The sequence below is a fragment of the Oncorhynchus keta genome, chromosome 35, assembly GCF_023373465.1.
Source record: "Oncorhynchus keta strain PuntledgeMale-10-30-2019 chromosome 35, Oket_V2, whole genome shotgun sequence".
NCBI classification, from domain to species: Eukaryota; Metazoa; Chordata; class Actinopteri; order Salmoniformes; family Salmonidae; genus Oncorhynchus; species Oncorhynchus keta.
Window position 1 is genome coordinate 37,597,250 of NC_068455.1, and position 14,465 is coordinate 37,611,714.

The window sequence follows — 14,465 nt, forward strand, 5'->3', positions numbered from 1 at the left end:
GGCCTGATCAGAGCCTGGAGGTACTGAGGTGCCGTTCCCCTCACAGCTCCGTAGGCAAGCACCATGGTCTTGTAGCGGATGCGAGCTTCAACTGGAAGCCAGTGGAGAGAGCGGAGGAGCGGGGTGACGTGAGAGAACTTGGGAAGGTTGAACACCAGACGGGCTGCGGCGTTCTGGATGAGTTGTAGGGGTTTAATGGCACAGGCAGGGAGCCCAGCCAACAGTGAGTTGCAGTAATCCAGATGGGAGATGACAAGTGCCTGGATTAGGACCTGCGCCGCTTCCTGTGTGAGGCAGGGTCGTACTCTGCGGATGTTGTAGAGCATGAACCTACAGGAACGGGCCACCGCCTTGATGTTAGTTGAGAACGACAGGGTGTTGTCCAGGATCACGCCAAGGTTCTTAGCGCTCTGGGAGGAGGACACAATGGAGTTGTCAACCGTGATGGCGAGATCATGGAACGGGTAGTCCTTCCCCGGGAGGAAGAGCAGCTCCGTCTTGCCGAGGTTCAGCTTGAGGTGGTGATCCGTCATCCACACTGATATGTCTGCCAGACATGCAGAGATGCGATTCGCCACCTGGTCATCAGAAGGGGGAAAGGAGAAGATTAATTGTGTGTCGTCTGCATAGCAATGATAGGAGAGACCATGTGAGGTTATGACAGAGCCAAGTGACTTGGTGTATAGCGAGAATAGGAGAGGGCCTAGAACAGAGCCCTGGGGGACACCAGTGGTGAGAGCGCGTGGTGAGGAGACAGATTCTCGCCACGCCACCTGGTAGGAGCGACCTGTCAGGTAGGACGCAATCCAAGCGTGGGCCGCGCCGGAGATGCCCAACTCGGAGAGGGTGGAGAGGAGGATCTGATGGTTCACAGTATCGAAGGCAGCCGATAGGTCTAGAAGGATGAGAGCAGAGGAGAGAGAGTTAGCTTTAGCAGTGCGGAGCGCCTCCGTGATACAGAGAAGAGCAGTCTCAGTTGAATGACTAGTCTTGAAACCTGACTGATTTGGATCAAGAAGGTCATTCTGAGAGAGATAGCGGGAGAGCTGGCCAAGGACGGCACGTTCAAGAGTTTTGGAGAGAAAAGAAAGAAGGGATACTGGTCTGTAGTTGTTGACATCGGAGGGATCGAGTGTAGGTTTTTTCAGAAGGGGTGCAACTCTCGCTCTCTTGAAGACGGAAGGGACGTAGCCAGCGGTCAGGGATGAGTTGATGAGCGAGGTGAGGTAAGGGAGAAGGTCTCCGGAAATGGTCTGGAGAAGAGAGGAGGGGATAGGGTCAAGCGGGCAGGTTGTTGGGCGGCCGGCCGTCACAAGACGCGAGATTTCATCTGGAGAGAGAGGTGAGAAAGAGGTCAGAGCACAGGGTAGGGCAGTGTGAGCAGAACCAGCAGTGTCGTTTGACTTAGCAAACGAGGATCGGATGTCGTCGACCTTCTTTTCAAAATGGTTGACGAAGTCATCTGCAGAGAGGGAGGAGGGGGGAGGGGGAGGAGGATTCAGGAGGGAGGAGAAGGTGGCAAAGAGCTTCCTAGGGTTAGAGGCAGATGCTTGGAATTTAGAGTGGTAGAAAGTGGCTTTAGCAGCAGAGACAGAGGAGGAAAATGTAGAGAGGAGGGAGTGAAAGGATGCCAGGTCCGCAGGGAGGCGAGTTTTCCTCCATTTCCGCTCGGCTGCCCGGAGCCGAGCGGAAATAAACAAAATATCCCATTTGAACTTTGTTGTGCTTTTAAATGGTTGAATGTGCAATGATAGACATTTGGGTGGCGACTAAACCGAAAATGAGTCATTGTTTTTCCATTGGAACTTGGTTGTGCTTTTAGACAGGGATGGGAGGTTCAGCTCTTTTAACCAACTCTGATCTTTTCAACTCTGTCAGTCAAAAGAAGAAATCTTTTGACTCATTTTGTTCATTTGAGTCAGTCATGCCCAGAGCACGAACGAACGATGAACTGAAAATTCGAAAGAGTCATGATTTGACAAGCTTCTCGTTCACGTCGTTCACAATAGGTGTCTTATTGGAGCTGTCATTTGTGACTGAGACTGTCATTTGTGACTGTGCTTTTAACAATGTACATTTGTTGATCGCTAGGCATACAAATGTGTTGATACATTTGAAATGAGGTCTAGTTGGGGCCGCAACCGGGCTAGATTGTGAATGACTCTTGACAGAGTGCATTGCTTGACTGCCGTGAGGGTGATAAGAGCAATGTCGTTCGGCAAACTGCAGACCCCCAACGATTCTTTCCTCGAGTTCGTGTTTGTGGACGTTCTAGAGCTCGAGTGTGTTGAGGTTCTAGAAAGCTCTGTCCGTCATAATATTCCATCATCATTGAATTGCATTCACTCTTGCACCATGCACAATCAATGATCAATTCTTAACATGTCTTTTTCCTCTATGCTCAGGATCTATTGTCCTGTGCACATATGACAGACAGTTGGTGGTCGGAGCACATCTCTGGAGCCGCTGAGCAGGAGTAGTATGTATTAGTCCTGCTGTAAGACTCATTGCGGCCAGCACTAGCAGGTCAAACGAATGACTAAAATGAACAAGTCTCCCATAAAAACAAGTCATAACTCACAAGTCAGTAAAAGGAGTCATTCAAGAAGCACAAATTGTTCGCAAACTGCACATCACTAGAAACCACCATAGTGATAACACATTCAACAAACTTTTGGCTGTCTTTTTGAGTGGGTGAATATAGTTTGTAATCTCATTGATCAACATCTCAATCAAATATTACCCAATTATCCATGTTGATATGATGTGGTGTGCCCAGTGGGCTGTGCTCGTATCTGTGCCACCAGTACATCATGTTTAATAGGCATGGAATTGACAATTCATGTTCACAGCATGACAGTTGTTTTCACATTGTGGTTGAATTTTGGGCGTTTCTTGACAGATTCCACATTCATGTATTCATCCGGACCTACCGCTGGTAAGAATTGTGCTCGCCGGATTGTAGGATTTTGACAGCATATTAGGGGATGCTTATACATTTTGGCAGCATAGTTTGACACAGACCACCATTGTCATATATTTCATACAGTCCAGAGGCTGTATGTATATGCTCTAATGTGTATGCATTGATTTAACAGAAAAGCCCTCTTGATTGCCCAATACCAGGCTAGTCTGCTTTATAGAAACTAGAATGTCCCCAGTCCGGGCATTCTGGCCCAGTATTGGCACAGCTGATGGATGGCTGGGTTGGGGTTGGATAACCTTGCCATATATCTGGCAGCCCATCTGGCATGGCAGGGCATGATTAGTGGAGCATGGGCAGATGGTGACAATATCATACCCTGGCCTGGGTCTTTGTTGTTTAGGGGGGTGCATTAATCCATGGATTCCATGGGTGTGCCCACCAGATAAGCCAAAGCCCATGTTGTTTATTCCCATTCTCTCTTGCTTGTTTATAGGCCTCCAGATACATATAGGTCATATTTGATTTGAGTCATGGCACCACTGGGCAAAACAATGGCAAAGGCCTTGCAGTCGAAGAGCCAGTGTGAAGCCAGTGAACAAGTCAGTAGGAAAAAGGCCTGTAGAACTCATCAAGCTCGGTGTGAGTGTGTGAGCGAGAGAAAGAGAGAGAGAGAGAGAGAGAGAGGAAACCCTTGAGAAGCTTCATGCAGAGAGAGGAGTTAGACAGGAAGGCAGGCATGGAATCCTCACGAACCACAGGAAGAAACATAGGCAGGGCGAGAGAGAATGAGCTGGATTCTTGGAATGCACTTTAGCTGGGACTACATTCTACAGGCTGTCAGTCATTAACCAGCTGAACCCAGTGAACCTGAGTGGGGCTCTAAGGTTCTTCCTGGGAGCTAAGTTACACCGGCCAGCCGGCCAGTCAGACTCTATGACAGAGTCATGTGCTCCACGAGGAACGAGGGGTCATTGAGGGGGAAAACCACTCCAATCAAGGGAACAAAAACAAACACAGGTCATTGCTCTGGTCTGTTTGTTATGTTTGATCACTTAGTCAGCGGTTCGACCTCTTTCATTTTAATGTGGAAAGAACAGGGTTGTGCATTTCTCCTCACGCATTCTTATTCTAAAAATAATGTTATTGCAGCATCTGTGGTAAATGTTGATAGGTTATTGAGTATTATAAACTGGGTGGTTCGAGCCCTGAATGCTGATTGGGCTGAAAGCCGTGGTATATCAGACCGTATGTCACGTTCTGACCTTAGTTTGTTTTAGTATGGTCAGGGCGTGAGTTGGGGTGAGCAGTCTATGTTTGTTTTTCTATGTTGGGTTTTGAGTTCGGCCTAGTATGGTTCTCAATCAGAGGCAGCTGTCAATTGTTGTCCCTGATTGAGAATCATACTTAGGTAGCCTGGGTTTCACTTTTGGATTGTGGGTGTTTGTTTTCCGTTCCTTCGTTCACTTTATTGTTTTGTATTTCAGTGTTCAGTTCGTTTCATTAAATATGTCATCATGAACACTTACCACGCCACGCTTTGGTCCGATCCTTCTTCCACCTCTGAATGCCGTTACAGAAACACCCACCACAAAAGGACCAAGCAGCGTGGTAACGGGCAGCAGCAGCAGCAGCGATGTCAGGACTCCTGGACATGGGAGGACGTTTTGGACGGCAAGGGTTGCTACACATGGGAGGAGATCCTGGCTTGAAGGGATCGTCTCCCATGGGAACAGGTGGAGGCAGCTAGGAGAGCAGAGGCAGCCGGAGAGAGGAGCCAGCGATTTGAGGGAACACGGCTGGCAAGGAGGCCCGAGAGGCAGCCCCAAAAATGTATTGGGGGGGCACACAGGGAGTGTGGCTAAGGCAGGTAGGAGACCTGCGCCAACTCCCCGTGCTTAACGTGGAGAGAGAGGGCGTCGTACTGGTCAGGCACCGTGTTATGCAGTGGAGCGCACGGTGTCCCCAGTATGCGTGCTTAGCCCGGTGCGCTACATCCCAGCTCCTCGTATCGGCCGGGCTAGAGTGGGCATCGAGCCAGGTGCCATGAAGCCGGCTCTGCATATCTGGTCTCCAGTGCATCTCCTTGGGCCGGCGTACATGGCACCAGCCTTACGCATGGTGTCCCCGGTTTGCCAGCACAGCCTAGTGCGGGCTATTCCACCTCGCTGCACTGGCCTGGCTACGGGGAGCATTCAACCAGGTAAGGTTGGGCAGGCTCGGTGCTCAAGAGCTCCAGTGCGCCTCCACGCACCAGCCCTCTGGTGGCAGCCCCCCGCACCAGGCTGTCTCTCCGTCTCCTCCCTGCAGGTGCTTCCGCCTGTCCAGCGCCGCCAGAGCCTTCCTCTTGCCTAGCACCGCCAGAGTCTCCCATCTGTCCTGAGCCGCCAGAGTCTCCCGTCTGTCCTGAGCCGCCAGAGTCTCCCATCCGTCCTGAGCCATCAGAGTCTCCCGTCTGTCCTGAGCCGCTAGAGTCTCCCGTCTGTCCTGAGCCGCCAGAGCCGCCAGTCTGTCCTGAGCCGCCAGTCAGCCAGGAGCCGCCAGTCTGTCCTGAGCCGCCAGTCAGCCAGGAGCTGCCAGTCTGTCCTGAGCCACCAGGAGCCACCAGTCAGCCAGGAGCCGCCAGGAGCCGCCAGTCAGCCAGGAGCCGCCAGTCAGCCAGGAGCCTCCAGAGCCGTCAGTCAGCCAGGCGATGCCAGAATCGACCTTCAATCCGGAGCAGCCGGAGTCTCCCGCCTGTCCGGCGCTGCCGGAATCCCCTGTCCATTCGGGACCCGTGGCTGGGGTCTCCAGTCCAAGGTCGGCGGTGATTGTCGCCGCTCTAAAGAGGCCACGGAGGCGGGCTAAGAGGCGGACAAAAACTATGGTGAAGTGGGGTCCACGTCCCGCACCAGAGCCACCACTGTGGACTGACGCCCACCCAGACCCTCCTCCCCTATAGGTTTAGGTTTTGCGGCCGGAATCCGCACCTTTGGGGGGGGGGGTACTGTCACGTTCTTTGTTTTTGTCTTTGCTTTAGTATGGTCAGGGCGTAAGTTGGGGTGGGCAGTCTATGTTTGTTTTTCTATGTTGGGTTTTGAGTTCGGCCTAGTATGGTTCTCAATCAGAGGCAGCTGTCAATTGTTGTCCCTGATTGAGAATCATACTTAGGTAGCCTGGGTTTCACTTTTGGATTGTGGGTGTTTGTTTTCCGTGTGATTGTTTGGTCCACACGGTACTGTTTCGGTTTTCGTTCGTTCACTTGATTGTTTCGTTTTTCAGTGTTCAGTTCGTTTCATTAAATATGTCATCATGAACACTTACCACGCTGCGCTTTGGTCCGATCCTTCTTCCACCTCTGAATGCCGTTACACCATATACCACGGGTATGACAAAACATTTATTTTACTGCTCTAATTAGGTTGGTAACCAGTTTCTAATAGCAATAAGGCACCTCTGGGGTTTGTGATATTTGGCCAATATACCACGGCTAAGGGCTGTGTACGAGCACTCCGCGTTGCGTTATTGCTTAAGAACAGCCCTTAGCCGGTTACACTGGCCATATACCCCCCCCCCCAGGCCTTATTGCTTAAATAACCTCATGTTAATACAGTGCAATGCAATACAACATTGGATGTGAGATTGTGCCCTATGTGGTGGATATTACACCTGTCTTTTTACATGATAATGCTTCCTCATTCATTTCCATGTTTATGGCTGAAAGAAGACATAGTTTGGTCTTTGATGTGAGGGGATTAGTGTTTGTAAGCCTCAACGGTTCTGGGACAGTTTATATAGTACAGTAGGAGGTAAATAAAGTGGTCCTTCGCTCAGTTGGTCATGGCGCTTGTAACGCCAGGAAGTGACGCGTAGAATGTATGCACACATGACTGTAAGTGCTTTTAAAAGCGTCCTAAATGGCATATATTATTATTATTATTATTAAGTGACGCACCACCTTGCTTTTACCCTCCAATACGAAAACAAGCTTAGGTTCAAAATGCTACATCCTTCTACAACATGACTGAAATAGACATTTCAAGAATTATTTGTAATCCTTTACTTGGAATGTTCACTGCAACACTGCAACAGACCCCATTGTCTTTTTTAAAAGTTTCTTTGTCAGGTTAGAACTCTCACAAGCCCCTGCAGTACTGTCATACACATCCGATATGACAGATAATCCCAATAGAGATTGCCGTTACACATGCCTCTCTATGAATGTCTGACATATCTTAGGCAGCTGTGAATGTATTACAGATAATGATGAAGAAATGGCTGCTGTGTCACGTTAATTGGCTGCTGTGTCGTGGTAATTGCGATGTGAGAGGGGCACAATCTGCTCATTTTGCGATGGCACGAGACAGTGGTCTTTTGGGCTTGTATTAATATTCCCCATCATGTACCATTAACACTGATGGAGCTGTGGAGGCCCTGAGATCAGCTTCTTTTGGCGTAGTCTGATGACTTTGGTAGAGACAGCGATCATAGGGACCGTACCATATTTTGACGCGTAGGGTAGATGGATGCGAGATGTTGAAGATAGGGTTGTTAGTTTGATTGATGTCGGACATTTTTGGGGAAGTACATTGGTCCACAACCTTTCTTTCTTACTTGTTTATATCACCCATGTCTCATTTTGGGTGGATTCCCAGCCTCTATCATTTGTGTTGGCACTAGATGCTCTACCATTGCATGACTCTACAGATGTGAGACATCCAAATCATTTTTTGGGGGGGTAACACCTGAGTTGATCAGAAACCCTAGAGTGTGTAAGATATGGAGACTGAAGCAAAAGACCCCAGGCCATAAATGATGTCAGCCACAGACAGAGCAGAAAGAAGAGGAGAGTGGATGACTTCAATCAGGACATGGACTGACATACAATAAAATGTCCCCACAGATGGAAAGTCCCTTGCTTGAGTGAGGACAGGTGTAATCTATACACACACCTTGTCACAGAAGCTGCTCTGTTTTTTTATTAGGGCCAGTTGTTATCAACACTGTTCCTGTGAGAAGGGAGGATGAGACTATGGGGGGTATTCTCTGCTTCTGCTGAAGCTAACGGGGATCCCAATATACGAATAAAACAAGATGCCACTGAATATCTTTTCTTAATAATATCTCTTCCCAGCTGCATCCTGACATCCAGTAACCAGGCCACAGTGACTCCGTTTCTGGATAAAATTACAGCAATGGATTACGCTCGGATTTCATCAATACATTTTCTCTTTGCAGGGCTAAAGTGTATCTTGAGTTCACATGTGTAACCTGAATGTTCTGTTGACCTCAATGCATGATTTGACACAAACATCTGAGTTAGGATTTGGTCCTTAGAGAATACATTTCCAGAATCTGACAGAATATCTGCTGCGCTGTAAATAACAAACGTTCTGAGTAACAATTCAGATCGTGTCATTGTGTGCTGTATTATCTTGCTTTTTAAACAGGTAGATTTTCCTTTATGGAAACACTGTAGGTGTGGAACGACCCACACATGTGCTTTAGTTTTTCAGCTGCAGAGGATGTTAGTGTTAGCCAGTGAATGAAATATCCCACATGAAAGTGGTTGTCACAATTTTCCTCTCTTTGTGACTCATTTGTCAACAGAGAGGTTTCACACCCTCATGGTTATCAGTCAATCTCTTTTTACATGCATGTGGATTTTGTCCCCATACATCAATATCAGTTATCGTAAATTGCATATAAGCAAAATTATTAAATACCCAGAGATATTTTGCCACGACAAGTCTTCAAGGATACAATTTTGGAATGTATTGATTATTGATTAATGCTGGTTGTTTGAGTGATGTTGTGTTTTCCATGTATGTTTTAGAGGAAGTGGAAACGGTGGCTGTTGGCCATCTCCATCCTTGTCTGACCTCTCAGAGGTGCCGGAGAGTCAAGTTCCATGTTTTTCATCTTCCTCTATGAAAGTACCTCAAAACCAGAATGTATTTAACTGAAAGTCACCCTGTGGTCTTGTCGCACACCTTCTCTCACTTCCGTCACAATTTTGGTCATTCATATCCTCCTGACTTTCACTGCTGTGATATTTCGCTAGGTCCTCCCTCACATTGACATTAAGGTATCATGGCTCCAAACCACATTTCCTCCCCCAGACTATTTCCACTTGATCTGAAAAGGAATGCTATACTATGGAGGCGTGATACACTGTGAAAGCATGTCACTGTTGTTCCTGACCTGTACTGTTTTGAGCTTGTTAACCACAGGACGTTGCAGATATGAGTGGACCCCTGATGGCATTTCAATCATTTTGGGGGGGGGATGACAAATATTTGGTGTTTGACGTTTTCATATTTGTAAGTTACATTCCCCCACTTCCTCACCCCCTTTCTCTTTCGCTCATCTTTCTCTCCCACACACACACACACACACACACACACACACACACACACACACCGGCTGTTGTGAGGTCGTCACCCAGCTCTGGGGTGAAACGTGATCAGCCACAGTTCTCCTGGTTTGCCGCCCGCACCAGCTTTCTCGCTCTCTTTCTACTAATCAGGCCTCTGTGTCTGAGGATCCAGCCTGTCGTTAATGGTCGGAGGCGGTATGGCGGGCGCTGAGGCTGCTGCCAAATTACCACCAGGGGGTATCACATGGCAGGGGGTCAGCCTTGATACAGACCCCGAGGAGACATGTAGTTCTTAGGGTTCACACAAAGCCTTTACAATCACTCCTGGATCACTTTGGTCATTTAAGCCACTCTGATGTTTTAGGAACCGTTGAATCTGAGATGTTTTTCATGTTTTCTCTGTTTGAGGAATTTTTCAACTGAAATCCTTGTGTGGTTACTGATACATTCTGAGAATGATCTGTTTGTACTGACATGGCTATTGTCAAGCATTAAGCAGCCATGCAGACCCCCCCCCCACACACACACACACACACGTGCGCACACACGCACACACACACGAACACACACATATATACACACACTCATCCATTCAACAGCCTGTCCATGTTTGACCATGAATGAATGCTGGGCAGCCGTGTTAGTTCTCTACACACACTGACTGACTGCTGGGGGTTATTCCTGGCCAGAGCAACAGTGTACGTTTCTGTCACATGGCCGCTCAGCTAGCTCTAAGCTGTGTGTTACCATTCTAAACTGGGCTGTGGTGGTGACTCACCCTGGGCTGGCTGGGCTCCGACCAACAAAGCGCTGAGCTGTGGGAAGTCATGATTCACTCCTCCTGCTCCCTCCGCTTAGTTCACTTTAGTTTAGTTACCACCACACGCCCAAAATACTCTCCAGGCTACTACGACGTGACCGCGCTCCCCACTGACTGGCTGGCTAGCATGGACAGACTGCTTTTCTCCACCACCACCATGCATTTCTGCTGTTACCTATGGGGAATATCTGCTCTGGCCCACTGAGAGAAAGGGTTTACTAGGCCTAGGGTGCATTTAACTGGAGTCACTGACCCTGACATGGACTAAAGAGAGACATTACGCCATTGCTCTGTAAAGGTTTCTGAGGTATGCACTGCATGACTCATGGTTGTGGTGGATGATAACTCTTTAGTGAGTGTGTTGTCCTTTCATGGAGTGTCCACCATTACAAAGAAGTTGTTTTTGGGGAGAAATAATGTGTGCAACCTTAGTCGAATACAGCTGTGGAGTGGAGACCCAGCTATCTTGGGCTGACTAAGTTTGTGACCCACATTGTGGGTCCATTGTTTGTGCATGACTTTCCCTCAGAAAATGTATGCGTGTGCATGTCTGTGTGCTGAGGTAGCGAGCAAGGTGAAAGTGACTATTGATAGTCAATGGCCAGAGATGGGAGCCAAAGTTCAATGTATCATGTCAGCGTCTCGAGGGGAGTAGATTCTAAGTTACACCACTACTACTACTGCACACACACACACACACACACACACACACACACACACACACACACACACACACACACACACACACACACACACACACACACACACACACACACACACACACACACACACACACACACACACACACAGTCTCCCTCTTTTTCCTTTCTCTCGCTGGTTCTTTCTCTCTATTCTGTAGTTAAATCATGAACTACTCATAATGAAGGATCTCTCCTCTCCGTGATGAATGAATTTCAGATGCAGTGTGCTCTAACCTAGTTCATCTGAACTGAAACAGGCCCTTTATTAAACAGGCTGGCTGTGCACAGGTCGACTCGCCCTTCAGTTGTGTCTCGAGTAACCCTTGAATATGCCATTTTCCTGTCTGGAGGGCCAGTGGGGAGCTCGTTTGCAGTAAATCCATTTTCACTTCACAATGCCTGGGTGACTTAGCCGTAAAGAAGATTGAGACTCGCACAAACAGTGTTAGGTATGACCTCAGATGACATACTGTATGTCATGGGTTTCACTGACCTTCTGAAAGTGAGATCTCCTAACCCTGATTCTAGAACAAAGAGGTTTTGTTAAACGCAGATGATGATGTGACTGGTGCATTTCCGTCCCAGCAGCCCTCAGGGGAAGGCCCCTGGTAATGGACCCTGTTGCCCAATTCCTTTTGCTTTGGTCTTATGATGTTTCACCTAATGCCCCTTTTGATGACTAATTATAAAAACAAATGTGTTTATATTCTCTTCCCCAATATGTGTTGGAACGAAAGAAGTCTGACATTGTTTTATTGATTTCACACACTGCCGTCGAGCTTGGCTTTGTGTGTTTTGGTCGAGGTCAACCTCACGCAAAACCCACTTTCATCACCTTCCTTTTATTATTCTCTCTTACACACACTCCCAACGCACACACACGCCACACACACACACGCCACACACACACACGCCACACACATACACGCACACATTGTCGTGAGTTGAAAATAAGACATAATCAGGGCAGGAAGAACACAGGGTGGAGGGAAGTAGGGCATAGCAGTTGTCAGTGGTGTATAGTGTACTGTACATCACCACCAACATCGGCCTTCAAGTGGGAAGCCCTGAATTATTACTGTTTGTTAATTAATATTTCTCTGCCAGCCCAGAGGAAGACTGGGGCCCCACTCTCTGTGCTCTGTGCTAAATAATTCACAGCTAGTTGCTGATAATCCTGCTGGTTTACTTTCGATCACAAGGTTGTTTTCTTCCTCCTTCTCACTCAGGGGGCAGCCTTAGATGTGTTTTGATAGATGCAAATGGATTGAATATAGGCTAGCCTCACTTTAAACTACAAATGCCATGTTATAATATTGCACTAAATTACTCAAAAGTTTATGTGTATTCCCTGTGGAAACTCCAGGTCGAAACAGGGATAATATATAATAAAATTTGTTTTGTAAGTTATCCTAGAAAAATAAATGCACTGTAAAAACTGTATTTTATTTCTTCTTTTGATTTGGTACTATGGGTAGGGTTGCAAAGCCACTGGTAATTTACTAAAATTACTGGAATCTTCACTAATTTTGCTAATTAGCAGAAAATCTATGGCAATCTATCATAACTTTGGTAATTTATACTTGAATAACTTTTAAAATATATATTCATATATAGTATTCATTTTTTTATCAGTGTCTATATTGTCCACGAGTTTCTAGTAGATAGACCACATGGTTCAAGAGAAAATAGCCTAATTAATAAAAAAACATCAACAATGGAATTATTTTGCAACTCTTTCAACTATTGACTTTTTTCACAACTCTCACCATTTTGATGCCAAAACATTGACAACAAATACATATTGACATAGTAAAATAAATAAAAGTGTGTAAAACATTTTTTAAAGGATATTTAATGCTGAAACCCTCATATTGTGAAATTGTTAGATGACTTGTTAGATATTACTGCATGGTCGGAACTAGAAGCACAAGCATTTTGCTACACTTGCATTAACATCTGCTAATTAATTTGTATGTGACAAATAAAATTTGATTTGATTAAATACCAATGGTATTCACTAAGTTTATGGTTCATATTTAGGATAATGTTTAACAGCTTTGTCATTAAATTTGTGATATTTTTATATTATTTTTTAATCATTTAATGTGATAAGGCCACACAGAGGGCCAGAGATAATTACAGACACCTGTGATAATCTGAAGGACCCAAAAGGGCCACTAAATGTCTTGTGATAGATTACATCAACTGGGCTAGACAATCTGGACCCTCTCTTTCTAAAAGTATCCGTTGCCATTGTTGCAGCCCCTATTACTCTCTTTTGTATCGTCTGAGATTCCTAAAGATTGGAAAGCTGCCGCGGTCATCCCCCTCTTCAAAGGGGGTGACACTCTAGACCCAAACTGTTACATACCTATATCTATCCTACCCTGCCTTTCTAAAGTCTTCGAAAGCCAAGTTAACAAACAGATCACTGACCATTTCGAACCCTACCGTACCTTCTTCGCTGTGCAATCCGGTTTCCGAGCCGGTCATGGGTGCACTTCAGAAACGCTCAAGGTACTAAATGATATCATAACCTCCATCGATAAAAAACAGTACTGTGCAGCCGTCTTCATCGACCTGGCCAAGGCTTTCGACTCTGTCAATCACCGTATTCTTATCGGCAGACTCAACAGCCTTTCTCAAATGACTGCCTCGCCTGGTTCACCAACTACTTCTCAGATAGAGTTCAGTGTGTTAAATCGGAGGGCCTGTTGTCTGGACCTCTGTCAGTCTCTATGGGGGTACCATAGGGTTCAATTCTCGGGCCGACTCTTTTCTCTGTATATACAGTGCCTTGCACTGTATTCAGCCCCCTTTTGCCACATTTCAGGCTTCAAACATAAAGATATAAAACTGTATTTTTTTGTGAAGAATCAACAACAAGTGGGACACAATCATGAAGTGGAACGACATTTATTGTAAAAATGTACATTTATTGGATATTTCAAACTTTTTAACAAATCAAAAACTGAAAATTTGGGCGTGCAAAATTGTTCAGCCCCCTTAAGTTAATACTTTGTAGTGCCACCTTTTGCTGCGATTACAGCTGTAAGTCGCTTGGGGTATGTCTCTATCAGTTTTGCACATCGAGAGACTGAAATGTTTTCCCATTCCTCCTTGCAAAACAGCTCGAGCTCAGTGAGGTTGGATGGAGAGCATTTGTGAACAGCAGTTTTCAGTTCTTTCCACAGATTCTCGATTGGATTCAGGTCTGGACTTTGACTTGGCCATTCTAACACCTGGATATGTTTATTTTTTAACCATTCCATTGTAGATTTTGCTTTATGTTTTGGATCATTGTCTTGTTGGAAGACAAATCTCTTTCCCAGGCTCAGGTCTTTTGCAGACTCCATCAGGTTTTCTTCCAGAATGGTCCTGTATTTGGCTCCATCCATCTTCCCATCAATTTGAACCATCTTCCCTGTCCCTGCTGAAGAAAAGCAGGCCCAAACCATGATGCTGCCACCACCATGTTTGACAGTGGGGATGGTGTGTTCAGGGTGCTGCTTTTACGCCAAACATAACGTTTTGCATTGTTGCCAAAAAGTTCAATTTTGGTTTCATCTGACCAGAGCACCTTCTTCCACATGTTTGGTGTGTCTCCCAGGTGGCTTGTGGCAAACTTTAAACAACACTTTTTATGGATATCTTTAAGAA

The 14,465-nt window shown here is 46.3% G+C and overlaps 1 protein-coding gene across 3 annotated transcripts in view; it reads left to right on the forward strand.

Annotated features, from left to right (window-relative positions):
• Positions 1–14,465, forward strand: part of LOC118368468 (transcription regulator protein BACH2-like) — a 50,941-nt gene that overhangs the window by 10,469 nt on the left and 26,007 nt on the right. The window contains exon 1 of one of the 3 annotated variants that reach the window (XM_035752590.2): positions 10,090–10,408. The exons of the other annotated variants lie outside the window; for them this stretch is intronic. The gene's annotated coding sequence lies outside the window, so the exon portion shown is untranslated. Of the gene's footprint in view, positions 1–10,089; positions 10,409–14,465 lie in introns of those variants that run through there. 3 annotated transcript variants of the gene reach the window in all.